This window comes from Psammomys obesus, unplaced genomic scaffold (genome assembly GCF_907164565.1).
Source record: "Psammomys obesus unplaced genomic scaffold, mPsaObe1.curated_primary_1811, whole genome shotgun sequence".
Classification (NCBI taxonomy): Eukaryota; Metazoa; Chordata; class Mammalia; order Rodentia; family Muridae; genus Psammomys; species Psammomys obesus.
The window spans coordinates 41,290,615-41,310,740 of NW_026592118.1; the positions used below are offsets into that span (position 1 = coordinate 41,290,615).

Sequence of the window (20,126 nt, forward strand, 5' to 3'; positions counted from 1 at the left end):
CTGTGGCCTGGTAAGGCTGCTCTCCCCTCAGGGGGAGGTGATCAAAGAGCAGGCCAATCAGATTATGTCAGAGGCAGTCCCTCTTCCCATTACTATGTAACTCACTTGGACACTAAACTGCCATGGGCTACATCTGTGCAGGGGTTCTAGGTTATCTCCATGCATGGTACTTGGTTGGAGTATGAGTCTCTGAGAAGACCCCTGTGTTCAAATTTTTTGGTTCTGTTGCTCTCCTTGTAGAGTTCCTGTCCTCTCCAGATCTTACTATTTCCCACTTCTTACATAAGATTCCATGCACTCTGCCCAACAGTTGGACATAAATCTCAGCATCTGTTTTGATAGTCTGCAGGGCAGAGTCTTTCAGAGGCCCTCTGTGGCAGGTTCCTAACTTTTTTATGAACTTGTTTTAGAAAATAGAGACACCACTCAGACCGTGATTACTCTGGATTTTCAAATAATGTCACTTTTTCTGGAAGAGCACTTCATGTGACAGAAAGAAAAAGTTCAGAGTGTACATTTGTTGAAACAAATACATTTCCTGGCTGATTATAGATTGTGTGAAACAGCTAAAAAAAAAATGGAATGTTGACTGACAGCTGTTCTCTGTGACCTCACATCTCTTGCCAATGAAAATGTAACTGAACTACATAAATATTTTTAAATGTATCCTATGGGTGTGCCCTCATCAACAGAAAAGAAAACTTAGCTGCCTACTTGTTATGAAAACACCAGTCCTAGTCTCATTCCACAACATTTTACAGATGTCTTCATATGAAACATTCTAATCCTACATCCTTTGTTTACATAAAAGTGGTTTACAATCACTGTTTGGTTTGGTTTTGCTTAAACACAATTTATTATTGTTTTATTGCGATGGGCAAATATAAAATCAGGTAATAACTTCGAAATAATCTAGATTATGTTGCTATTTCCATGATCTCTACCAGTTTTTCCTCTAACTTTTTTATCATAAGTAAATCATCAGGAATAAAAATAAAAATAAACAAGCCATTAATAGAAATGATGAGGTTGTCTGCAGCTGTGCTCAGTGTGAAGGTTTTAGCCACATGGAATCCGTGTCTCCAGATACAACATTTGAAGTTATCTTTTGACCTCTGGCTTTGCCCTCACAAAGAGCTCTTCTGTTTGGGATGACACTTAGAAGTTGAGAATGAAGACAATAAAAGAAATGGTCTACACAGGAGAGATTCAGAGGGCTAAGTGGAGTTATAGCTTCCAAAGAGTTCGTATCTTTATGGGGTATACCTAAACTCTAGAGTGGAAATGGGATTCTATCTATATACTAAGAGGGAAGAAGATAATAACAGGTGGATTTAAAAAACTGACCACCAGTTGTGTGGTAAAGTCTCATAAACAAAAATTATACTTACAACTTTTTAAAGTGTTGGTTGAGGAAACTATATTGAACATGATAGTCTTGTATTTAGACCTTAAACAGCCACTTACAACATATTTAACCCTGGATAACACAGCTAATGTGCCTAAATACCCAAGTCCTTATGATGCTAAAGACTAACAACTAATTCTTGAAGGCATACCAACTGCCACATTTTATAATCTGGGTATTCTGTCACTTAAATCTCACAAAGATACTACAATAAGTTCTGTATTAACATTTCTATTTTATAATAATGAAACTGAGACATCATTCTAATTTTTTTATTTAAAACATTTATCAAACATCTGTTTATTACTTATTGTAATAAACAATTGGACCCTCTTTGAGGCAAGACTTCACTACAACACATTTCTTCTAATACCTTCTTTACAAACATGAAAACTGAGACATAGGTTGAGGACCTACTAAAAGTCATGGTCACTGAGTAATTGGAAGGGGCTTGAACATGCACGGTGTTATTGCAAACACACTCTAAAACCACCATTACTGACTCAGGGCCGCTTTAAACAAGGAATAACATTATGATGACAGCACAGAATGATTTTAAAAAAAGCTAATTGGCATTAGGAGTTTAGTTATAAGATCACAAGTATCTTAGCTCATTTGTGGATGGATCAGAAGTATGAGTGGTAATGGTAAAAAGCATATTTGTTTCTAAAATGCATCTTTTCATTGTGAATTTCTGAAAAGTATCAGGAGAGCTCTTGGATGAGAACAGAGTGAGTAAGAGGAAAAATAGAAAACGGGTCTGACAGCTTTCTAGTTTCATGGAGACTTGTAGAACATTAAACATACTGATGTCTGTTCTGAGTAAGATTTAAAAAAAAAAGCCATTGGTAAGTTTTGAACAAAGTTAAGAAATGATTTGATGTAAACATTTTAACTGGATCACTCTATCTGCCTTATTGAGAAGAGAATGGCAGGGGAGCAAAGAGAGAGAGAGTAACTGTTATTTCAAGAGGCCAGAAGAGTTATATACCTTTCCTAGGGCCTGTTAAAGAGTCAGTGGGTATCAAACAGGGTTTCACACTTGAGCCTGCTTGAGGTAACCATGTCTGATTCTGATGGAATAATGATGATGAAAGCTTGAAGTCTTTTATATACAAACACAAAACATGATCCCTTTTAATGGAATCTTTACCAGAAAGAAATTCTTCTACATTAAAATAAAATTTTATATTCTCAAAACAGTCTCAGTTATTGGTGAGATATTATGATAGCTGATTCAAATGCTGATCCTGTATGCTTGGAACCCAGAACCAGTGCAAAAACCATCCCTTAATAAGTGTTTTTACTAGAAATTATTTCATAGCCACATAAATTAGTGCTGTGTTTTCTATCAGAATTAGCCCAAGCGATAATTAGGTGTAAGAGGTATTTCCTGCATGAATCACTGAAAATAATATCATATAAGAACAACTGAACCAGAAACCCACTGTCATTCCAAGGTAAAAACTACTGCACACTGAACTTAGTATATTCCTGATAAATATTAAATAGAATAATTAAAAAATGACATTAGCAAGTTACCTTACTTCCTTCTGTAGGGCTCCTAAGGATCAGCAATGAAATTGTACCCACTGACTATGTCAAAGTCATCATGAGCTTGAAAGTCAGGCTATAATGCCGTAGAAAGGATGGAAGTCTCAGCATAGCAATGAGCTTCCTAGAAGCACAAAAGTCATACAAGACCATACTCCTAACCCTAGCTGCAATAGCAAATGGTTACCAAGTTTCCAACACTGTGAACTTCATACAAATTAATTTTTCTCTCACAGCCTGACATTGGCAGAGTGGCTGTCATTGATAGATAACTTCTAAGCAATAACTCATTTAAGCTAGATGGTCATTTAAGATCTACTGGGAAAGGGACGAGAAGAGGGAGGGAGGGTGAGATTGGGAGGGGCTGAGGAAGGGGCTACAGCTCGGATACAAAGTGAATAAATTGTAATAAACAAAATAAATTGTAAAAATAATAAAAAGAAACAAAGATTTTCCTTTTGAAATTCTACACTTGGAAGTATTCTTGTTATCTTCTATATCATTGAAGTTTAATAAAGGCAATTTTATATAAAAACATAGTAAGTGCACTTCTATATAAATGCATATTAAATCATATATATAACATATATTGTAATATATGATAGAATTATGTGTATGTAATATATTATATATTACATATACATTTTATATATGTAATATATTGTAATATACAAGTAATAGAATTACATACATATATAGTATATAATATACTACATATGTATTCTGGAAGTCCCTTTACTATGTTTTTCCCATTAGACTAGTTTAACATAAGGGAGACCTTATCTCTATTGAAAACCACATGCTCAGTCCCTAGCTAGATCTGTTCTAGGCACACAGTACTTCTGAATTAAATATTTGTCAAGGAAATGATTAAAAATTACCTTTGAGACATGTCAGGATTTGTCCAGGTTTTATTGAGAATCAACTATAAGTTAGTTTTTCCAACTCTAGAATTACCCTCGTCTTTTCCTGAAAACTGCTACCATTCACTACTTACAAGAAGGATGTATCAATACCCATCTCACTACTTGTTCTTCACTAAAGTTCCTTCACCACAAAAAAAAAAAGAAAAAGAAAAATCACCATCAATACCGCACCCACATATGCCCACCATCACTCAAACTGCTTTTCATCCAATGTCCCTACTTCATCATTTCCTCGGTACTCAGGCTTGAAAATCTCAGAAATCTTTTTTAATGGTTCTCTCAGATCTCATTAGTAACTAAACCCAACAGATTTGACCCACGAAAGATCTCTTGAATTCGTCCTTTTCTTCCTTGTCCTCCTGCCACTATCCTAGTTGAGGTTTTCATTACTTGTCACCTGATCTAATTCAATAGCCTCCCAGGGTGTCTCTTCACTTTTATTCTCTCCCTCTTCCAATCTGCTTCACACATTGCAGCCAGAGTAATTGACCTAAGGGTCAGTTCACTCCCCTAGTCAAAAACCTTCAGTGAATCCCCATTTTTAACCAAAAAGAGCAGCAAACCCTCAGCCTGGAATTCAAAAGCCTATGTAATCTGGCCCCAATTTATTTCATATTTCTGTCTTATTTTATACTACTCTTCCTCATAGCCAAACTGGTTTTGTTTTCATTTCGAGGACTTGACTTGCACTTCATTATGTTCAAGCTTTACTCATGTTCTCTTTGCTAAGTCTGACCTCCCTTCCTTCCCATGAACCGGCTGTCTCCTCTCACCTCACTCTACAGGGAGCTTCGGGTCACATCAAGTGGGTGTTTCAAGAGCTGAATGGATGGGATTCTCTAGCTCAGTAATTCACTTCTGAATATCTTGGTTAGAGAGTTTCCTAATTTCTTTTTTTTTTCTTTAAAACTATTCCTCCTTTATTGATCCATACCTACTATGTATTTTATCAGTAAGATGACTTATTCGGCATGATTATATCTTCTCTTCCTACTGACTTCACTTTGGGTTTATATCTATCGAATTTTGATATAATAATAGATCAGGAGTTACTACATTAAAAGAATCCAAAACTTATTCTCTTAAACAAATGTTTTCATTTTTGTTGAAAATATAGAAAAATTTCAGGAATTATTTTAATTTTAGTGGTTTACATTTGTCAAGAATAAAAACATACACTTAGGTCACAAAAATTATCAAAATTCTTCTCATTTACCACTTGAACTATTCCATTTCCTCTCAGCTGTTTAGGCTACCCCAAACAGAATTTTTCAATAGAAGACTGTCACTCAATAAACTTAGTTTCAATGAGCTTAAAATTTACACTTTTTTAAATTATATTAATAGCTTTTGCTTAGACCAGGAGAAAATAAATGGAGTAGACACAACATCACATCATGTCAGGTAATAAGGAACTACACAACCAAACAGGACACATGAAACAAACATGCCCAGACCTTAAATCACTGATAGGCTAAGACAATAAAACATACAAAAAAACCCAAAACAGATAGGGTACATTGTACGATTTTTCTGCCTTTCAAAACATAAAATGAGTGCCTTGCAAAGCCTGAGAAAACTATATTTGGGTAACGCAACTACTGGAAAAGAGGAATCCAAACAAATGACTCTATTGAGCCCCATAGAAGCTCTACACACTTTAATAATTTTGATAATGATTTTTTGTTATTATTATTAAGGCTGAGAAAATAACTTGGAGGAAAATATTATTGCGATTTGTGAAGTGAAGAATTCTAGGCAATCATATGGGGATAGTACATATTTATATTTTAAGTAACCAAAGTGGAGAGACCTAAATGAAAATTAATGGTTTTGATAGCGACTCAGGACAGGCCTTAGAGTGCCATCAGCATGCTCTTAACTGCAAAGAAAAATGAAAAACACACTGTATTTGTCAGAAAAAAAATACTTTTTTTTTATAATTTTTTTTTGTTTTTTTTTTTTTATGTGCGTTAGCGTGAGGGTGTCAGATGCCGTGGAACTGGCATTACAGAAAGTTGTGAGCTGCCATGTGGGCGCTGGGAATTGAACCTGGATCCTGTGGAAGAGCAGGCAGTGCTCTTAACCACTGGGCCATCTCTCCAGCCCCCTGCTTTATCTTTTTCAGAAAAAAAATACAAAGGAAAATTAAGCCTAAGGCAGAGAAAGGTGATAAATAAGAAAAATAAACAATAATTTAGTGTAATAACCAGTTTATTGGAAAAAAAAGTAAAATTCCACAGACCAAACAACATAAATTTTATAGTGTTTAGCATTCAATAAAAATTACTAGACATGTGAAAAGAAGACATGATGGCAAAAACCAAGATAGAACAGAAAAAAATATATATATTTGCTACCAAATATATTTTAAAATTAAAATAAAAAGAATATTAATAAAAGGAATGGATAGAAAAATAAGAATGCAGATAAAATATTGATAGGACAAGGATCACATTATTCATTTTAGAAAGTTTTGAGGATGAAAGTATAGCTAAAGAAACTCCACAATAAACAATATAGACAGAAAAATCTTAAAAAGAGTAACTTAGAAAGTCCCCAGGATATACTAAACATTATAGTTGAATAAATAATATCAAGTGCTTAGTAGATAGGATAAAAGATAATAACTCAGACACAGGAAACTAAACAAATTCCCAACAGAATATTAAACACCTAAAACATGATGTAGTATAAAAACACCAAAAGTCAATAACGAAAACTAATGACAATGAAAACATAAGATTAAAGTTAAAAAAAAAAAAAAAAAAAAAAAAAAAAAACCTCAGGTTACAAAGTAAGGAGCAAAGATAAGTACTGAGAATATTTAATATAGGAATAAAAATTATACAGCAGGAAACTGTTAGTTTCTTGAAAGTGCAAAAGCCTCATCAATTTTTAACTCTATGACTAGTTATAATTTTTAACACTATGACATCACTAGATGTCATAGTGAAGAGAATAAGAACCCATTTCATGTGAGATGGTGGCACATGCCTTTAATCCCAACTCTGAAGGTAGAAGCAGGCAGATCTCCAAGTTCAAGGTTAACGTGCTCTACATAGTGAGTGTTCCAGGGCAGCTAAGACTACACACAGAAACCCTGTCCTAAAGAACTAGAGTGTTCCATGGTGGCATGATTCCCAGACAAAGCTCCCTGACACAGGGCATGAGATCCCAGAAATCGATGGTACAAATGTGACTAATCACTCAGTAGACTAGTTGCAGAAGGCAATGAATGAAGCAAAAAGATATTTCATTAAAAGTAATTCCTATAAGTCTTAACATCTGCTCTGATACCCTATATTATATATCCAATATCCATATAATAATATGGATATCCATATAATAAGATCTATACTTATGAGTGAGTATATGCACTGTGTGTCTTTCTGCTTCTAGGATATATTACTCAGGGTGATTTTTTCCAGTTCCCACCGTTTGCCAGCAAATTTCATGATTTCCTTGTTTTTTATTGCTGAGTAGTATTCCATTGTGTAGATATACCAGAATTTCTGTACCCATTCCTCAAGTGAGGGACATCTGGGTTGTTTTCAGATTCTGGCTATTACAAACAAAGCTGCTACAAACATGGTTGAGCAAATGTCCTTGTATACTTGAGCATCTTTTGGATATATGCCTAGGAGTGGTAAAGCTGGATCTTGAGGCAGTGCTATTCCTAATTGTCTGAGAAAGCACCAGATTGATTTCCAAAGTGGTTGTACATGTTTGTGCTCCCATCGGCAATAGAGGAGGGTTCCCCTTTCTCCACAACCTCTCCAGCATGTGTAGTCACTTGAGGTTTGATCTTAGCCATTCTGATGGGTGTCATATAAAATCTCAGGGTCATTTTGATTTGCATCTCCCTGATGACTAAGGATGTGGAGCATTTCTTTATTTTTCTGACATTTGATATTCCTCTATTGAGAATTTTCTGTTTAGCTCTGTACAACATTTTTTAATTGGATTAACTGATTTCAGAACCAAAAAATCTGGGCACAGGGGTCTTTTCTGAGACTGATACTCTAACCAAGGACCATTCATGGAGATAACCTAGAACCCCTGCACAAATGTAGCCTATGGCAGTTCAGTGTCTAAGCGGGTTCCATAGTAATGGGAACAGGGACTGTCTCTGACATGAACTGATTGGCCTGCTCTTTGATCACCTCCCCCTGAGGAGAGAACAGCCTTACTAGGCCACAGAGGAAGACAATGCAGTCAGTTCTGATGAGACCTGATAGACTAGGATCAGAAGGAAGGGAAGGAGGACCTCCCCTATCAGTGGACTTGGGGAGGGATATGGGTGGAGAAGGGGGAGGGATGGTGGGATTGGGAGGGAAGAAGGGAGGGAAGTACAGGGAGATACAAAAATGAATAAACTGTAATTAATAAAAAATAAACAAAACAAATAAATAAATGAATAAAAAAAAGTAATTCCTAATCAGCAGTCTTTTTTCTGTGTTACAGATGTTCATGGGAGCACAGTTTGACTGCGATCCTCAAAGGAACAATCTTAACCCTTGCAAGGAGGCAAGACTGAAGTTTGTTACTGGAGACATTATCTAGATCATCAAAAAGGTGACAGCAATTGGTAGCAGGGGCGGGTAGAGGGCTTCTCCAAGGAGTATGCAGGATTGACCCCTTCTCCTCAGCTGCAGGAATGGAGAGCGGCAAGTGTGCTCAGTCTGCTCCAAGTGAAGCTCCAAGTCGCAGTCCCTTTGGGAAGAAGAATGAGTGTAAAGACAAGTGTTTGGCTAAGCATGGTTCAATTGTTGACCATTTGGATGTTGTTTCCAATTAGGAAGTTGTTCGGCAAACTGCATTCAAGAGGATGGCCCTGGTGCTGATTGGAGCCAATGGGGTGGGTGGTAGCCTTATTAAGAATGCCATGCTTGATCAAAATCCGGAGAAGTTTCTGTACTCTGCCCCATATACAACATGGCTGCCAAGGAAGAGCAAAGAGGAGGAGAAGATATCATCTCTGCCAGTGAGTTCTTGGAGTTGGCAGCTATCTGGGCAACATGTTTGACACCAAATTCGAAACAGTGTGCCAGATTCATAAGCAGGACAAGATTGCCATGCTTGACACGCTTGAGCTGCTGACCCTGAAGGTTCTAGGACAGCTGTGCTTTATAATAGTGTTGATGAAACTCTGTTTTTTAATTTTTATTTTATTTTTATTAATTACAGTTTATTCATTTGTATCCCCTTCCCCTATCCACTCCCATCCTACTCTTCCTCCCTTTTCTTCTCCTAAGTCCCTCCCCCAGTCAAATGATAGGGGAGGTTCTCCTCCACTTCCATCTGACCCTAATCTATCAGACCTCATCAGGGCTGGCTTCTTTGTCTTCATCTGTGGCCTGGTAAGGCTATTCCTCCCTCAGAGGGAGGTGATCAAAGAGCCAGCCACTGAGTTCATGTCAGAGACAGCCACTGTTCCTATTACTGAGGAACCCTCTTAGACACTGAGCTGCCATGGGCTACATCTGTGCAGGGGTTCTAGGTTATCTCCATGCATGGTCCTTGGTTGGAGTATCAGTCTCACAAAAGAACCCTGTGCCCAGATTTTTGGTTCTGTTGCTCTCCTTGTGGACTCCTGTCCCCTACAAGTCTTTCTATCTCCCTCTTTTTTCATGAGATACCCTGCACTCTGCCCAAAGTTTGGCTGTGAGTCTCAGCATATGTTTTGATACCCTGATGGGTAAAGTCTTTCAGAGGCCCTCTGTGATAGGATCCTGCTCTGTTCCCTGTTTTCTCCCTTTTTGGATGTCCATCCCATTTGCCTTTCTGAATAAAGATTGAGCATCTTACCCAGGGTCTTCCTTCTTACTTAGCTTCCTTAGGTGTACAGAATTTAGTATGATTATCCTATATTATATGTCTAATATCCACTTATAAGTTAGTATATAGCATGTGTGTCTTTCTGCTTCTGGGATACCTCACTCAGGATGATCTTTTCTAATCCCACCATTTGCCTGCAAATTAAATGATTTTCTTGTTTTTTTATTGCTGAGTAGGATTCCATTGTGTGAGTGTACCTCAGTTTCTGTATCCATTCCTCAACTGAGGGACATCTGGGTTGTTTCCAGATTCTGGTTATTACACATAAAGCTGCTACAAACATGGTTGAGCAAATGACCTTGTATACTTGAGCATCTTTTGGATATATGCCTAGGAGTGGTATAGTACAATTCTGAATATCTATGCCACAAACGCAAGAGCACCCACATGTGATGAAACTCTTAAGAAATTGCCATCTGACCCCAGCATGTCAGGTCTCATCAGGACTGGCTGCATTGTCCTCCTCTATGGCCTGACAAGATGGAAGGGGAAGAGTACCTCCCTTATCAGTGGACTTGGAGAGGGGCTTGGGAGGAGATGAGGGAAGGAGGGTGGGATAGGGAGGAAAGGAGGGAGGGGGCTACAGCTGGGATATGAAATGAATAAACTGTAATTAATATAAAAAATAAAAAGTAGAAAAAATAAATATCTAAGTATGAAAGAAAGAAGAAAAGAAGGAAGGAAGAAAAGAAAGAAAGAAAGAAAGAAAGAAAGAAAGAAAGAAAGAAAAGAAAAGAAAAGAAAAGAAAAGAAAAGAAATTGCCAGAAGCCTTTGACTCGGCTTGCAGTGCTCCACAGTGGGTGCCTGTCTCCTGGTAAGTTTACTAAGCTTACAGAATTGGCAAACCAGTTCCAAACCCACGCCAGCATTTGGAACGCCATCCACCTTGCTTAAACCAAAAGGGGTGCTCTAACTTTTAGCCCTCTGCGACTGTCCCGTGTGTATCAACTGGAACGAAGTCTTCACACTCAAGCTGGATGAAGTTGAATTTTCCTGCTACCTATATTTCAAAATTACCTCTGAAAATTGGCAGCAAGTACTATCCAAATGCAACTGCAGCACACACACAGAAGCAACTGTCGCCTTCCCTCTGAAGCCTGAGCTCCTTTACTTTCAACGATACAGGATAGCTTTTGACTTTTTACTCTGAAACTTTCTACAGTGCCAAAATCAAACAGCTGTGTAACAGTATGTCTGCTGCAGGGAAACCTTTTAAAACAATGAAAATGCTGCTGTATTAAGATGCCGAAACATGAAATTGTGGTACAATTTCACAATGAAATACTACTCAACAATTAAAAACAAGGAAATCATGTAATTTGCAGGAAAATAGTGGGAATTAGAAAAGATCATCCTGAGTGAGGTATCCCAAAAACAGAAAGACACACAGGGCATATACTGACTTATATGTGGATATTAGATATATAATATAGGATAAACATACTAAAATCTGTACAACTAAAGAAGCAAGAAGGAGGTCCCTGGGTAAGATGATCAATCCTCATCCTAAAAGGCAAATGGGATGGGCATCAGAAGAGGGAGAAAACAGGGAACAGGACAGGATCCTACCAGAGGGCCTCTGAAAGACTCTCCCCAGCAGGGTATTGAAGTAGATGCTCCGACTCACAGCCAGACTTTGGGCAGAGTGCAGGGAATCTTATGAAAGAAAGGGGAGGAGACAGAACTCCACAAGTAAAGCAACAGAGCCAAAAAATATGAGCACAGGGTCTTTTCTGAGACTGATACTTCAACCAAGGACCATGCATAGAGATAATCTAGAACCCCTGCACAGATGTAGCCCATGGCAGCTCAGACTCCAGGCGGGTACCCTAGTAAGGGGAACAGGGACTGTCTCTGACATGAATTCAGTCGCTGACTCTTTGATCACCTCCCCCTGAGGGAGGAGTAGCCTTATCAGGCCACAGAGGAAAACAATGCAGCCAGGCCTAAGAAGACTTAGGGTCAGATGGAAAGGGAAGAGGCCCCTCCTTATCAGTGGACTGGGGGAGAGACATGGGAGAAGAGGGAGGGAGGGTGGGATTGGGAGGGGATGAGGGAGGGGCTATATTTGGAATACAAAGTGAATAAATTATAATTAATTTAAAAATAAACAAATAAATAAAAATAAAAGGATGCCAAAACAAAAACAAAATAAAACACATATATTTCATTCAATCATTACTGAAGTAATTAATTTTCAGTGGTTATTTACCATACAACCACACAAAAATTTTAAAAGGGAGTGGGTATTTGTTCATTGGAAACAGGATCCCCCTCCTCTCTCTTCCTCTCTGACTGTCCTGGAACTTGCTATGTAGACTAGCTTAAGCTCACAGAGAACAGCCTGCCTCTGCCTCCTGAGTACCGGGATTAATGATAGACTCTAAAACAAAGATGGGAGAGGAAATGAACTGCCTGAACACAAGAAATTCACTGCCAGGGTGACCAGTTTCAAGAAGAGTGTTTGTTGAGTCTTAACAAGAACTCTTGCAGGAGGAATGTTTCCATTCTAGGGAAATAGCTGCAGAGCGTACACAGAGCTGGGACCAGGGAGGTTGCTGTGAGACTGTGTGTTTTAGTTATTGTGCTATTACTATGAAAAGGCAACAGGACTATGAAAACTCCTCAGAGAGAGAGAGAGAGAGAGAAAGAGAGAGAGAGAGAGAGAGGAGAGTAACTGCTAGGCCTGGTGTGAGCTTCTTAAAACCTCCAAGCCCTTCCCTAGGGACACATTTTCCCCAAAATGGCCACACCTACTCCATAAGGCTACATCTCCTAATCCTTCCCAAACAGTCCCTGTTCCTGGCAATCAAGCTCTCAGATAGGAGCCTGTGGGGCCATTCAAATTCAAACCACCATACTGTGTCTCCTTAGAAATGACAGAGAACCTTCATCTGTGATACTTTAACAACATGGTTGCCCAAGCAGGACCTGAGCAATGACACTGTCAATAGACACGATAATGTGGAGTGCCAACTCTCACGGTGTACCACTCAAACAAAAGCTACAGCCAACTGTACAAGAAGACCTCAACTATACAAGAAGACCACCACAAAGAAGAAAAGAAAACCCACAAAACCCATAAGTCCTTCCTTCCGCTGTGGTTGTAGTACCAAAACCGGTCATGTTTAAGACTAAGGAAAAGCTTCTATTTAGAGATAGCTAATCAGCAAAAGAAGGCAAGTATTTAGCACAAAAATATTTGGATACTGAGCTTAACAAAAATAAGAAAATGCTTACTCCTTTGAAGAAACTCAGACAAGGGCAACACAGTACAGAGTGGGATAGCACAGATGCATGTGAACATGGGAATATGAACACCATCATGAATTGGCAGATCTTAATTACATGCATTTATAGGGTACAAGGTAGTATTATAACCTATGTATTACAATATAGAATGAATAAAACAGGCTATGTGATATATCAATTATTTGAAATACTTTTGTGTTGATCCATTTTCTTTTTTATTTAATTTTATTTATATATTAAAATTTTTTTCACTTTGTATCCCTATTGCAGTCCTCTCCCTTGTCTTCTCTGAATGTCCTACCTTCCCACTTCTCTCCCTATGCCCTTTCCCTAGTCCCCTGATAGGGAAGGTCCTCCTCCCCTTCCATCTGACCCTAGCCTGTCAGGTCTCATCAGGACTGCTGCATTGTCTTCCTCTGTGCCCCCCAGGGCGATGTGATCAAAAAGTCTGCTACTGAGTTCATGTCAGAGACAGTCCCTATACCCCTTACTAGGGTACCCACTTGGGAAATGTATAGCCACTGGGCTTCCATTGAGTAGGGGATCTAGGTTCTCTCCATGCATGGTCCTTAATTGGAGTACCGGTCTCTGTAGGTCCCCCTGGGCCCAGCTGTTTTGACTCCATTGTTGATTTTTAAGACCATTTAGATTTTATTCTCTTAGCAATTTTAAAATTAAAATACTTAAACTAATGCTACCATAGTGTACAGATGATCTCAAATACCTCATTCTGGTTATAATTTTATACCCTTTCACGGAAGTTTCCTTTTGTTCACTTTTAAAAGCATAAAGTCCCTTGGGCATTACGTTTGCATAAGCGGAAACTTAGGTGTGAAGGGGCTAGCCCTGAAGGCCACCCTTTCTTTATTCCATTTTGTATCTGGGCTCTCCTCTCTCTCTCTCAGCACAACCCTTGGCTCAACAACATTAAGTCTCCTGGTGCTCTTTTAACTTCAAACATTGTATTTCTTTTGGCTCAGCTTGCTTTTATTCAATGTAGACCTGCATTAGAGTGATTACAAATAACCTTACAACAGAGTCAATACAAGCCTGTCTTTAAATATCTTCAACCAAGAAAATTAATCTAGTATTTTTCAAATGAATCTCAGGAAGATTATTAGAATAAAGGCAAAGGAAAAGCATCCATATTTTAAACAACATATTACGAGAATAATCTCTAGCCCAGGTACTAATATTGTCTCCACTGAAGCCTCCTGAGATGGTCCTACATAATAAACATTGTTTTCAGCACTATTATCTTCCAATCTGCTACTAGAATGGCCTGATAAGCCCCTAGTTCATGGGGGCCCTTCCCATTCAAACCACTATGTTTTCTCAATTTTTTTGTGGGTGTATGTTGGACAAAACATTTCTATCAAAAGACAGAGGATCAATAGCTAAATTGTGGTATATTTATACAATCTATGTGAACTCAGTGATCAAGATGAAAGAGCACACACTACATAGCCAAACTCTTTGGAGAAGTCTAAAGAAATTACATCAATCAAAAGAAGCAGACTCAAGTCAATGTGCACAAACTGATTTCACCTTCAAGAAATCTTAGAACAATCAAAATAATTGTTAGTATCTGATACTAGATTTGTGGTGGTGTAGAGCTAGAGATCAGAGAAACTCAACCCTAAAAATGTCCCAGGTACCCCATCCATCGTCTGGTAGGAATGTTCTGCTTTGGTTGTTGTGATGTGTACTTAACTGTGCTCATCTGTTAAAGTTGCTTGGATCAGTGCTTTCTAGTTTCCTTATATTTCCTCCATTTCTACTCGAGTTTAGCAATCAGCAGATAAACCTGATGGAGTTACATGGTTGTACATAGCTGTACTGTCTCAACTTTATTGAAGACATCTGTAGATGGACTCAACCTTCAATAAGCTTTTGTCATCATATTTCAAAATGTACATATAATCATGCTCCCAAATACTTACACTAAATCTCTGGGTCATTCCTTGAGCTTAGAGCATTCTAAGTGGTGAAATATTTTTTAAATCTGTGAATCTTGTAGAGTTGGTGCCCATCAGCAGCCCAAGAACTTGGGACACTGAAGCAAGAGCACAAGCTCAAGGCCAGACCTCAACTATACAAGAAGACCACCACAAAGAAGAAAAGAAAACCCACAAAACCCATAAATCCTTCCTTCAGTTGTGGTTGTAGTATCAAAACCGGTCATGTTTAAGACTCTAAGGAACAGCTTCTATTTAGAGATAGCTAATCAGCAAAAGAAGGCAAGAATTTTTCGAAAACAATGCTCAGTAAGCCTGAGTACAGATATGTGTGATTAAAATTTTCAATTACAATAAAAGTTAGCTATATTTAAATGTTTTGCCATTAAATTTTCTTTATTTAATCACAAGATTGCATTTCAATGTGGCACATTGTGATTCTTTCACTTACAGGGGAAAGCAGGTAAATTAATATGATTTTAAGAGTCCTGGAGCTCACAGGGATACAGAGTGCTGGAGCCTGAGCCACTTTCAGTTGTTTAGGTCATAAGCTTTGTCTGTACTCTCTTGCACTCAAAGCAGCAGAATTAAACTTCACATGGGACCCTTTTAAAATGATGTGTTTCAGGTTCGACAGTGGTAACTGAATTCTAGGATTTGTAGGTGTTTTGTACCTATTATTTCCATTGCCTTACAGCTTTCTCCTACATTCAACTTTCAAAGGAGCGTAATGCTGAAACTATATCACAGGACACCCGGGTAAGGTTGCAAAAACGTAATTTATAATTTGTAAATGCAAGTATGTTATATCTTTTCATTTTTGAAAATTCAAATGGTCTCTTATTATTAGTCTTAATAATACTAGATGTTTTGTAAATACCTAATTTCTTTTTTTTTTTTACACATGTAACATTTCCACACAGAGCTTATAGGATACTCATACCCATACCAAAATAAAATCATGATTGTTGTCTCTATTACCAATTTTTAAATATTTATTGATTGATTTCTGTATGAGGGGAGGGGAATGAATCACAGCATATGTGGTAGTCAAAGGTTACTTGAGTACTTTCTGTATTTTTGCCATATAGGTCTCCGGAATTGGTCTCAAGTTATCAGGCTTGGTGACAAGTTCTTTTACCTGATGAACCATCTTGGTAGTGCTATTTATATATTAACTTTTGTTTTATCTTCCTGATTTCCAAACAAGATCTGTCTATGTATCCTACCTAGGTTGAAGTACTCATGTCTCAGCCTTCCTACTGCTGGAATTATAGTCACATATCCCCAATAAACTAGAAAATTATGTTCATATAGAATAAAGAGTGATTTAACACGATTTAGCTATTCATTTTATGTGCATAATGCACCACAATACAATGTACATAGAATTTAATTTCTTCGGTATAAATAATTATCACCATAGTCGTCTTTACAGGTTTTTCATTTCATAGTGCAAGGATTAAGAATAGAGGATGGGGCAGGGACAGCAGGTAGAAATGATGTAATTATATTATAATGTAAAATAACTTATTTATTTACTTTTTGAAAAATATCATTTAAATAAGTAGGCTCACATGGCTGATGAACTGGTGCAGACATCAAAGGAGCTTACCACTAAGCTTGAAGCCCGAGTCTCATGGTGGAGGAGAAACTGATCCTCTGTGCATTTCTTCTGACACTCCAGCACTCTAGTGAGTACATGCACACACACACACACACACACACACACACACACACACACACACACGGACAAATAAATAAATAAATAATTTTTTTTTTAATGAACTACTCAGCTGGGCACAATAATGCACACCTGTAATCCCAGCACTCAGGGAAGCAGGAGGATCTCTGTGAGTTTGAGGCCAGCCTGCTCTACATAGCGAGTCCAGGACAACCAAGGCTACACAGAGAAACCCTGTCTTAAAAAAAAAAGACACCTCACAAGGAAAACTGAAGAGAGTTTCTTGGAGATTTATGTCAGAGAGTACTGTCGACATACTAGGAAAAAAGAACAAAGGCCTCCAGGGCTTTCCCTTCTTTTGGTTTTCTGAAGGGAGTTAAACCACCTTCTTCATAGGGTAACATAGACTATGGGCACAAAAGCAGCAATCTCCCTATCTGGGATACTCAAGAGCAGAGTGTTTAAACTTACTATTATTTACTTAACCTTGTCATTGGATGAGATTTGGTTTGTGCAGACTAGCCCTCAGGATTCATGGCAAAGAGAAAAAAAATAACCACATTCTTTACTGTTTTGTTAGCTTCAGGCCAGGAGAGAAGAGTTCATGGTATTTGCCACCAGTAATTAGTTACCTTTTAGCCTTGTAGCCAAAGAAGAGCTACCATAGTTGATAATCTGTTGTCATCACAGTCCCTTTTTTTCTTGTTGACTTTGGAACAGTTTCAAGCTCCTGTCATTGGTTCCTCTCTAACTTTGCAATTTTTTTACCAGGAGCTCCTGTGTCTCCATCAGTTACCCAGAAGCCAGCGATAGTTTGTTTTTATATCTAGCCATGAGATTGGCAGAGCTGAAATGAGACTGGAGATTTTCCTGATTAGCTCTTGAAATCTGTCGCCTTTTAATATCTTATTACCAATCTATAAGAATATTACTGACTACCAACAATGACATTTGCCTCAAAAGAAGCTGACATATTGACAATCAAATTTCTCTCTCTCTCTCTTCCTCTCTCTCTATTTATTTTTTTGAGACAGGGTTCCTCTATGTAGTCCTGGCTGTCCTGGTCTTGCTTTGTAGACCAGGCTGGCCTCGAACTCACAGTGATGCTCCTGCCTTTGCCTCCCTAAGTGCTGAGACTGCCACCATCTCTTAAATGGTGCCTGGGAAGGGGAGCCTAGGGGGGACCCTACCATCCATCCCCTGTTTTTTCCCTGTAGCCCTATTAAGAACATCCTATTGTTATGGAAAATAAATGTAGAATAGCATTGTATGTTCACTGCTTTAAAAGAGAGGTGATATTAACAAAAAGTAAGTTTTGAGGAAAACAGGACAATGGGAAAAATCGGAAATTATACAGATTTGGGAGAGAGTTAGGAACAAGATTTAGACATGAATGAGGGCTGTGACACAGTCATCCAGTTGCCCTTAGGTATCATGAATGGAAGCCTTGGATGTCTTTCCTCCAGACTGTCTTTCCAAGAATGTTTGTAAAGTGAACAGCCTTTGAAAATAAAAGCATCATGTCTCCTTGGGTCAAAGAGAGTATTTGCTTGCTTTTCATTATAAAAATCAGTGTCAACAATTAAATTAGAGCACAGTCAGTCAGATCTACACAGCTTTTGAAAATCCTCACTTCCTGTGCTCAGATTACTTGTCACTGTGAGCAGTCAAGGTTTTTTTTTTTCCCTTGTCATTACATCCTGAAAAAAAAAGAAAAGAAAAAAACCAAAAAAAGCAAACTAGCACAGGGTGGTACACAGTGCGAATGTGGGCTATACCCACCTCCCATAGCTGTGAACAATGCCCTGTCTTTCTTCTCTGGTCAATAGACTGGATCCTGGTGCACAGATATAAGCAGTTTCCCCATGGGAGAAGCCCACCCTATCTCACAGTCAGTTTAATCTCTTGTCAGAGCCTTTTGCTCTCCCTGGCTGTCCAGTAGCAGGCAGGAGTTAGTTTTCTACCAGTGTGTGTCTTCTGTTTGTATGGAGGTGCAATTTAACAACGTAATTGAGATATTTAGATCTCTCTTGGTAGTGATGATAGTGCCAGTCTATGCTCATCATGCCTTTCCCAGCTGTAGAGTGCTGCCTAGTGAACACACGTCTAAACCTTATAGTGCAAACGTCACACACACACACACACACACACACACACACACACATTTCACATCTAGACCTGGCTAACTGGACCAGCAGAGGGGCATGTAAGCTCACCTACAGATTACCAACAGAGGAACGAATGGTAAATGATGAGATGAGAAACAGCCCTGGTCTACCATTTGTAGAGCTATGGATGATTCATTTACCATGAGGAAATTATTTCTTAGGTAAGATATGTATGAATTATTCAAAATTAATTTCTATAAACTTCAAGAAATGGTGTATAAAGGTTGCATTGGCTAGTTGCGTTGTATGAACGCTTGGTATTGTGGAGAATTTGGAGAGTGAGACTGTCCAGTACCACAGGAAGACAGAAACATTAAATTAATCAGTATAATGCACTGAGAAGAGTCGGAGGTTGCAGTGCCTGCTGAGTGGACTGAGTGGTAGCCTGCTCCGAACTTTAGGCAAGTTTCTGAGAGTGGTGAAAATTTAGTAGAAAGAGCTACAAGGGAAAGGAAGTTTCTATACTTTACCCGTATGTCAAGAACAAACCTCTCACCACCAGCCAAATAAAGTTTTTAGTATTTGAGAAAAATTAGGTGTATATGTATGCGTGAGGCGTGTGCTGGTGTGTGCAAAAGCCTGGGGAGGCTGAAGACATCGGATCCCTTAGAGCTAGAGTTAACATGTGATTGTGAGCAACCATACATAGGTACTGGGAACTGAACTCAGGTCTTAGAAACGGCGCTTAAACACTGAGCATCTCTGCAGCCTTGGAATGAAGACTTTAAACACTGATATTTTTTGAACCTTTTGGTTGTAGGAAAAATCACGTGTAATATATTCTGATACAAATTTATTGTGCATAGGTTTGTTTATTAAAATAATCCTTTTCCTTTAGTTCTCAATGAATGATAGACATTTTTTAAAAGCTTAAAATAAAAAGTCATCCTGGCCTCCCACCAATAATGAATACAGTGTCTATGAAAGATCTAACACCTTGAGGACTGGGAGGTGCCTCAGTGGGCTAAGAGCACTTGCCCTGCAATCCTGGAGACTTGAGTGTGAGTCACTGTCATCCATGTGAAAAACCAGAAATGTCTGTATCTTTAGTATTGGGGTTAAACACAGGGTCCATAGAGCTCCATCGCCAGTTTTCTGTTCAGTGAGATAGTGTGCCTCAAAGCAGTAAGATGCAGTAATGGAAGAAGACAGTGGGAATCCTGCTCTGGCCTGCACACACATATATGTGGCTGTGCACAGCTTACGCTCATGCATCTAGCACATCCAAATCTCCCACATACACACACACTCATACATACACACACAGACACACACACACACAGACATACACACATACATACATACACACACTCACACAAGCACACATACATAAA

At 38.4% G+C, this 20,126-nt stretch overlaps 1 pseudogene; it reads left to right on the forward strand.

The window, feature by feature from the left end:
- Nucleotides 1-873: 873 nt before the first annotated feature.
- LOC129680814 (55 kDa erythrocyte membrane protein-like) overlaps nucleotides 874-20,126 on the forward strand; it is a 43,149-nt pseudogene continuing 23,896 nt past the window's right edge.